Here is a 9,825-nt window from a genome sequence, read left to right on the forward strand (position 1 = left end):
AATCTGCTGTATGGTCTTTCCCGCCATGCTGCTGATCAGTTTCAGGGCTTTGGCAACCTTCTTATAGCCTAGGCCAGGGATGTGCATGCATAGACATAAAAGGGGGCTTGAGCCCCTGCCATTTTTCTGTACTTGCCCTTAGATGCCCTAGTAACAGGCACATTATTGTATTTTGCACACAGTACAGGGACAATACACAGTGATGTCACAGTACAGGCATACTAAACACATTGAATTGCCCTTTTGTTTTTTACTTGAGCCCCTGCCCTCCAAAATGTATGTGCAAGTCCCTAGCCTAGGCCATCTTTATGTAAATAAAAACAATTATTTTTTTCAGCTTCTTAGAGTTCTTTGTCATGAGGTGCCATGTTGAACTTCCATTGACCAGTATTAGAGAGTGTGAGAGCGATAACACCAAATTTAAGGCACCTGCTCCTCATTTACACCTGGGACCTTGTAACACTGACAAGTAAGATGACACCAAGGAAGAAAAATGGCTAATTGGGCCCAATTTGGGCATTTCTATGTAGAGGTTCACTTTTGTTGGCAATGTTTAGACATTAATGGCCATGTGTAGAGTTTTTAAAAAGGAGGAAGCAACAACAAACACTGTTATACAGGCCGAGCATTCACTACTTTACATTGTAGCAGAGTGTAATTTATTCAGAGTTGTTAGATGAAAAGATATAATAAAATATTTAGAAAAATGTGAGGGGTGAATTAACTTATGTGAGATACAATATAAGATGTATCCGTGCATTTTCCCTTCTACATGCAATTGGCAATTTTCCCTGAGCTTATCCCCAAAGTTGGTGCATACTAGCTGCTATGGCGTTTCCCATACACAGTACACGCCGAAAAAAGGAGTTCCTGCTCCTTGATCCTGTCTTCATCTCACACAACACAGAAGCAGCAGCATGAAGAACATCATAGAGCAATACTGAGCTATGCTGCAGTGAATCCAAAAATGACAAGAAGTATTGTTACATTTCTCACCAGGGAAGTGGATTCTAAAAGCTGCTGTAAATCTGTTAACGGTAGATTAAGATGAATTATATGATAGCCGGACATAGTATTCTGTAGAATGACAAAATAGAACTATGTGGCATTTGCAAATAAAACAAAACATCAGTTGAAAAGAATTGTATACATTTTTATTTTTTTTAATCATGTGGCCACTGGCCAAAATAGGGCACTGATCTATGTCTGACAATGTAGGTTTTTTAATAATTAATCTACATTTTATTATTTTAATAAAAAAAATTTTAAATGGCAAATTATACGTTTTCTGATAGCTTTAATGTTTGAAGTGTGATTATATGCCTGTAATGCAGCGCTTGCATGGGTGATGCTGACATGCTTTTCTGCAGCTGTTTATGGCCCTTCGGAAAATCTACAATTCTGTTTCCTTCATTTTATAAACAGTTATAATTATTTACACTACTTCTGTCTTTGTATTCATTTAAGCTTATGTAATACTTGTAAAAATGTGTTATTTCATTTTTAGTTTATGGAAAATCTACAGAAACAATAATCATAAATCATCCAGATTTCATTATATTGTGTTTTTACTCTAGTAATGTAGCTCATGATTTAGAAATTATAGGGCTTGTATCGTCTGTAATTATCAGGACATGATGGGAGATGTAGCTATACAAACAATATAAACTTTTTGTGAGGACTTACAATCAACCTGGGAGGGACTTGTATTACTGGAAAAATTATCTCGAAGGTCTCCACTAAGCCCCTAAAAAGACCTAGTCCTTTCCTATTAGGTGGGAAAAGAATAAAACATTTCAAAAAAACAGGAGTGAGTGGGTCCAAACAATATGTGGATTAAAACTTTTATAGGCATGCAGCAATAATAGATGTTTAATTGTTTGATAATAATAGACCGTCTTGCTTCTTAACCCCTAGAGGACACGTAGCGTACATGTAAGTCGCTGTGCTTAGTACTCAGTGTACAGTGACGTACATGTACGATGCGTGATTCTACGGTCACCACATTACCCAACAGGGACCTCATGGATAATGGTGGACATTAGCAATCCCACTGATGTCCGCCATTAACCCTTTAGATGTCGTGATCAATACTGATCACAGCATCTGAAGTGTGCGGAGGGCATACAAACACACATCAGACCACCCGCTGAGCAATCGTGCATGTCCGATGTGTTATGATGGCAGACAGAGCTCCTCTCACCTGCTTTGTCCACTTGCTGCTCTCTTCTTCTCTAGTCTGCCTTCTAGTAGACCAGAGAAGTAGATCACAGAAAACACTGATCAGTGCTATGACACCCCCCCCCCCACAAAAAAAAAATGTATTCCCCTTTATTCTCGTTTACCAAACAACATTTTTAAAATAAAATAAATTAGCATATTTGCTATTTTCAAAAGAAGAATCTAAAAAATTCTAAAACAAAACAAAACATCAGGGACCAAAAAAGGGGACCTCATACAACCCTGTATACAGAAAAATAAGAAAGTTATATGGGTCAGAATCATGCAATTTTAACCATACTCATTTTGTTAAAAAAAAGTTGTTGTTTTTAAAGCAGTACAGTAATAGAAAAGCATGTAAACATGGATATTATTTTAATCATATTGACCCACAGAATTAGGAACACATGGCAATTCTACAGTAAAGTGCACAGCATAAAAACAAAACCCTCCACATTTTTTAACCCCTTAAGGACGCAGGACGTAAATGTACGTCCTGGTGAGGTGGTACTTAACGCACCAGGACGTACATTTACGTCCTAAGCATAACCGCGGGCATCGGAGCGATGCCCGTGTCATGCGCGGCTGATCCCGGCTGCTAATCGCAGCCAGGGACCCGCCGGCAATGGCCGACGCCCGCGATCTCGCGGGCGTCCGCCATTAACCCCTCAGGTGCCGGGATCAATACAGATCCCGGCATCTGCGGCGGTTCGCGATTTAAATGAACGATCGGATCGCCCGCAGCGCTGCTGCGGGGATCCGATCATTCATAACGCCGCACGGAGGTCCCCTCTCCTTCCTCCGTGCGGCTCCCGGCATCTCCTGCTCTGGTCTGTGATCGAGCAGACCAGAGCAGAAGATGACCGAAAACACTGATCTGTTCTATGTCCTATACATAGAACAGATCAGTATTAGCAATCATGGTATTGCTATGAATAGTCCCCTATGGGGACTATTCAAGTGTAAAAAAAAATGAAAAAAATGTAAAAGTAAAAGTAAAAAAAAAGTGAAAAATCCCCTCCCCCAATAAAAAAGTAAAACGTCCGTTTTTTCCTATTTTACCCCCAAAAAGCGTAAAAAACATTTTTTATAGACATATTTGGTATCGCCGCGTGTGTAAATGTCCGAACTATTAAAATAAAATGTTAATGATCCCGTACGGTGAACGGCGTGAACGAAAAAAAATTAAAAAAGTCCAAAATTCCTACTTTTTTAAAACATTTTATAAAAAAAAAAATTATAAAAAATGTATTAAAAGTTTTTTATATGCAAATGTGGTATCAAAAAAAAGTACAGATCATGGCGCAAAAAATGAGCCCCCATACTGCCGCTTATACGGAAAAATAAAAAAGTTAGAGGTCATCAAAATAAAGGGATTATAAACGTACTAATTTGGTTAAAAAGTTTGTGATTTTTTTTAAGCGCAACAATAATATAAAAGTATATAATAATGGGTATCATTTTAATCGTATTGACCCTCAGAATAAAGAACACATGTCACTTTTACCATAAATTGTACGGCGTGAAAACAAAACCTTCCAAAATTAGCAAAATTGCGTTTTTCGTTTTAATTTCCCCACAAAATAGTGTTTTTTGGTTGCGCCATACATTTTATGATATAATGAGTTATGTCATTACAAAGGACAACTGGTCGCGCAAAAAACAAGCCCTCATACTAGTCTGTGGATGAAAATATAAAAGAGTTATGATTTTTAGAAGGCGAGGAGGAAAAAATGAAAACGTAAAAATTAAATTGTCTGAGTCCTTAAGGCCAAAATGGGCTGAGTCCTTAAGGGGTTAAAATTGCAATTTTCTTATAAAATTACCCAAAGTAAATAGTATTTTTTTTGTTTTGGTTTAGCTGTACATTTTATGGTAAAATAAAAGATGTTATTACAAAGTACAATTGGTCGTGCAAAAAACTTATATAGGTCTGAAGGGTCCCATCAGCAGCTGCGTAATATAATCACATTGTGATTGTTTAAGGCTGCCTTAGGCAATCCCCTTTTCCCATTTTTCAAATAAAATGCTGTAAAAAAAAAAAAAAAACAACAACATTTAGTATTGCTAAAAAAAAATAAATCCAAACGCCAAAATTGCTGATTTTTTTGTCACATCACGTCCCATAAAAACTTAAAGGGGTTATTCACCAGAAGGTGATTTTAGTACGTACCTGGCAGACAGTAATGGACATGCTTAGGAAGGATCTGCGCTCTTCTTGGGGCTAAATGGCTATGGTGTGAGATTACCATAACACTGTAGCTAGCTTCATGTGAACTGGCATTTCCTATGAGTTTTCTTCTTTGCCTACAAATCCCATAATTCCATTTTCCTCCCTCCCACACATCAGCTACCCCACCCAATGAAACATTAATGAGCTGCATCCCTTCAAAAGGTTTTCAATCAGGGGGCCTACAGCTGTTGCATTAGTTGCAGACTGATCTCTCTCCCACCAAGCGATCACTCCACCCATTGAAGCAGACTGGCTCCCTGTCATCAGCTGACTAGTGAGTCAGGTATCGGCCGCATTGCAACCTGGGAAACATCTGAGACAACAGTCATTTTGTATGCTGTTAAAAATAAATATAGGGGTGAAAATCACATAAGAATTGTGAGAAAACCGTCACACACAGGTACAGACACTATATTATGAACTACACTAACTTTACAGCCCCTGTAGCATAGTCAAATAAAAAAAATTCCTGAAATACCCCTTTAATAAAAAGCGATCAAGTCACATACACACAAATGTGGTACCGTTAAAAAGTATAGCTCCATAGTAACATAGTTCATAAGGTTGAAAAAAGACCAGAGTCCATCAAGTTCAACCTATATCTTTGAGTTCCTACTGAGTTGATCCAGATGTCCAGATGTAAAAATTCCTTCACGACTCCAAATAGCTGGAGCTAAACAGCTGTCACGCCCCCTCCCATAGACTTGCATTGAGGGGCGGAGTGTGACGTCACACGGGGGAGGAGTCCTAACGTCACGATCTTCCCTACTCGTGGTCGAGATGGACTCAGCCTGAGGACCTCCAGCTGTTCCGGAAGCCGCTAAAGGTGGGTGCCGCATGGTAGATCCCGGGGGTCCCCAGCAGCGGGACCCCGGCGATCTGACATCTTATCCCCTAGTATCCATAACCTGTAATTTTATTACTCTCCAAAATTACATCCAGGCCCCTTTTGAACTCTTTTACCGAGTTCCTCACCACCTTCCCTTGGAGAGTGTTCCACAGTCTCACTGCTCTTACAGTAAAGAACCCCCGTCTGTGCTTGTGTAGAAACCTTCTTCCCCCAAGACGTAGAGAATGCCCCCTTGTTATAGATACAGTCCTGGGTATAAATAGATCATGGGAGAGATCTCAGTACTGCCCCCTGAGATATTTATACATAGTTATTAGGTCGCCCCTAAGCCTTCTTTTTTCTAAACTAAATAACCCTAATTCTGATAATCTTTCTGGGTACTGTAATCCCCCCATTCCCCTTATTACTCTGGTTGCCCACCTTTGAACCCTCTCCAGCTCAACTATATATTTCTTGTACACTGGTGCCCAGTACTGTACACAGTATTCTATGTGAGGTCTGACTAGTGATTTGAACAGCGGTAGAATTATTTCCTTGTCGTGGGCATCTATGCCCCTATTGATGCACCCCATGATTTTATTTGCATTGGCAGCAGCTGCCTGACACTGGTCACTACAGCTAAATTTACTATTAACTAAGATTCCCAAGTCCTTTTCCATGTCAGTCGCCCGAAGTGTTCTCCCATTTAATACATAATCCCAGCCCGGATTTTTCCTCCCCATGTGCATTACCTTACATTTATCAGTGTTGAACCTCATCTGCCACTTCCCAGCCCAAACCTCCAACCTATCCAGATCCATTTGTAACAGTGCACTGTCCTCTATTGTGTTGACCACTTTACATAGTTTAGTATTATCTGCAAAGATTGCTATTTTACTATTCAACCCCTCTACAAGGTCATTAATGAATATATTAAATAGAATATGACCCGATACTGACCCCTGTGGTACCCCACTAGTAACAGTCACAAAATCAGAATAAGTTCCATTAACAACCACCCTCTGTTTCTTATCACTGAGCCAGTTACTTACCCACTTGCACACATTTTCTCCCAGCCCAATCCTTCTCATTTTATGCACCAACATTTTATGTGGCACCGTATCAAATGCTTTGGAAAAATCTAGATATAAGACATCCAGCGATTGCCCCTGGTCCAGTCTGGAGCTCACCTCCTCATGAAAGCTGATCAGGTTAGTTTGACATTTTTAACCTTTTTTGTTATTTATATAGTTAAAGAACATTTTGGGGTCAGTTTTACTCTCTTTGGCAAAGAGTCTTTCTGTCTCTATTTTTGTGGCTTTTATCTGTACTTTACATAGTTAACATTTTTCTCTATAGCTTTTTAATGCTTCTTCTCTGCAGTCATATTTTAGTAGTTTAAATTCTTTATTTTTGTCACTTATTGCCCCCTTAACATTTTTATTCATCCATACTGACCCTTTTATTCCCATAAGGTATATACATCTTTCAATGAGAATTTAAGATATTTTTAAAAAGTCTCCAATTTATTGTCAGTATTCTTGTTTTTTAGGGCATTCTCCCAATTTATATTGTTATGGGCTTTTCTGGGTTGATCAAACTTTGTCTTCCTATAGTTCATTGTTTTAGGGGCCCCTCGAGAGATTCCCTTATTGAAGAACAAGTTATAATGTATTATATTATGATCACTATTTCCTATGTAGCCTTTTGCCCATTAGTTACTCTATCAGTTCTGTTGGTTAATATTAAAGGGGTTATCCACCATAAGGTGATTTTAGTACGTACCTGGCAGACAGTAATGGACACACTTAGGAAGGATCTGTGCTTGTCTAGAGCTAAAGGGCTATGTCATGAGATTACCATAACACTGTGGCTAGCTTTTTGTGAACTTGTATTTCCTGTTTGACTTATGTTTTTTTTTTACTACAAATCCCACAATGCCATTTTCCTTTCTCTCACACATCACCCACCCCACCCATTGAAACAAAAGACCTGTGGTTTTCAATCAGGATGCCTACAGCTGTTGCATTAGTTGCAGATTGTTCCTCCACCCATTGAAGCAGACAGGCTTCCTGTCATCAGCTGACTAGTGAGTCAGGTCTCGGCCTCATTGCAAGTTGGGAAAAATCCGAGACAACATCATTTTGTATGCTGTTAAAAATAAATATTGGGGTGAAAATCACAGAAGAATTGTGAGAAAACCGTCACACACAGGTACAGAAACTATATTATAAAACTACACTAACTTTACAGCCCCTATAGCATAGTCAAATAAAAAAAAATCCTGGAATACCCCTTTAAGTCCAGTAGGGTGCCCCCTCTGGTCGGCTCCTGCACCATTTGGGACAGATAATTGTCTTAAGCTATAGTCAGAAACCTGTTTCCTTTATGAGATTCACAGGTCTCATTCTCCCAGGTGTATGTTTTTTTTTTTCCTACGAAGCCTATCCCTATTAACTATTCTAACCCCTCCCTCTGCTCCACCCCCAAGTACATTAGTAAGTCCCACCTCTCTATCTCCACTATATTCCCCCTCTATATTGTGGGTTCCCTCCCCCCCAGTCCTTAGTTTAAACCACCCTTCTGTCCATCTTCTCCCCAAGCCCAGCTGCACCCTCCACATTGAGGTGCAGCCCGTTCCTACGCTAGAGCCAGTATCCAACAGAGAATTTGACCCAGTTCTCCATGAACTCAAACCCCTCCTTCTTACACCAGCTTCTGAGCCACTTGTTTACCTCCCTAATCTCCCACTGCCTCTCTGCTGTGGCTCGTGGTACAGTTAATATTTCAGAAAATATTATCTTGGAGGTCCTTGCCTTAAGCTTGTGGCCCGAGTCCCTGAAAATCATTTTTAAAGGACGCTCCACCACCTCTTACTTTGTCATTGGTGCCAATATGTACCATGACTGCTGAGTCTTTGCCAGCCCCACCCAGCAACCTGCCAACCTGATCTGCGATGTGCCAAATTCGAGCGCCAGGAAGACAACACACTGTTCGACGATCCCAGTCTTTGTGACAGATCGCCCTGTCTGTCCCCCTAATAATAAAGTCTCCCACTACCAGTACCTGTCTGGCCTGCCCTGCACTCCTCCTTCCCTCCTTACGGGAGCAGACACCCCCCCCCTGGTGGTCAGAGGCAGAGTCCTGCTGCAGTACTGCTAGATCTGAAATGGCATCCCCCTCATTTGCCAACCGGGCAAACATGTTGGGGTGTGCCAGATCAGGACTAGCCTCCCTGACACTTTTCCCTCTACCCCATTTTCTAACTGGAACCCAGCTAGCTGCCTGACTGTCCTGCACCTCCGTCCCACTATCCTCCCCCACCTCTACCACTGGGAGTACTTGCTCAGTGAGCAGGAGACTCCTCTCCAAGTTGTCAAATGCGTCTCAGTCTTGCCAGTTGCTCTACTAGATCCAGGATCTGGGCTTCCAAATGAACAACTCGCACACATCTCGCATAACAATATGCACCCTCAAACTGCTGTTCAAGGATTGCATACATCATGCAAGATGTACACGGGACTGCATTTTCCAACATGGAGACCATCTTGGTTTCGGGGATTGTAAAAATAAACAGTAAAAAACAGTAGCAAAAATTTCCATCAAACTCCTTGATTTTGAAGTCCCTTCATTTTAAGTCCCACTCACTCATATACTTACAGCCACTTGTATACTTTCACACAATTGTATACTTTCACACGATCGCTAGCTCACAGAATCGCTTATAGTACTTACTTTTATAGTTACCAATTCTCTGTTGCACTGCCTGGAAAAATAAAAAAAAAGTTATAGGTGGTAGAACATGGCCCTGAACAAATTTTTTTTCTCAAGTTTCCATTTTTTTTTTAAACAAAAAACGAAACAAAAATTATCCAAGTTTGCTATCATTGGAATCGTATTAACCCATAGTAAGTTAGCATATCAGATTTACTATATTGTAAGCTCCCAAAAAAAATTATTGCCCCACAAAATTGTGCAATTTCATAATTTTTTAACATATCTTTTTTTCTGGCTCCGTAATACATTATATGATAAAATAAATGACAACAATGAAAAGTACAACTTGTCCTACAACATAGAAGCCTACATACAACTTTGACAGTGGGAAAAAGTAAAAAGTTATGGGTCTTAGAATTTGAGAAGGGAAAAAAAAATGTAAACCAAAAAAAATTTGAATACATTAAATTAAGATACTATTTTTAAATGAGTGGACACAAATGTGTCTCCCAATGGCCATTTTGTGTGTCCCATTCTCCTGAAATCACTGTGTGTATACAGTGAAGCGTGTTGGGGGGGGGGGGGGGGGGGAGGAATGACAGAGCATCATAACTATTTTAAACACATTTTTCTAGCAATACCAGGGTCACTGATCATCCGGATATTTAAGACCCAGTGTATTAGAGTTCTAGTGTGAATGAGCCCTTAAGGAGCAGAGGAGAAGCACTAGAGCAGGAAGAGGTACATAGTTGTAGGCTGCAATAGAGAAGAAAGAAGCAGCTATAAACTTCTTCTGTCTCCTGCTCTGGGTCAACAGCCTCTGTCC

Source organism: Hyla sarda, chromosome 4, assembly GCF_029499605.1.
Source record: "Hyla sarda isolate aHylSar1 chromosome 4, aHylSar1.hap1, whole genome shotgun sequence".
Lineage (NCBI taxonomy): Eukaryota > Metazoa > Chordata > Amphibia > Anura > Hylidae > Hyla > Hyla sarda.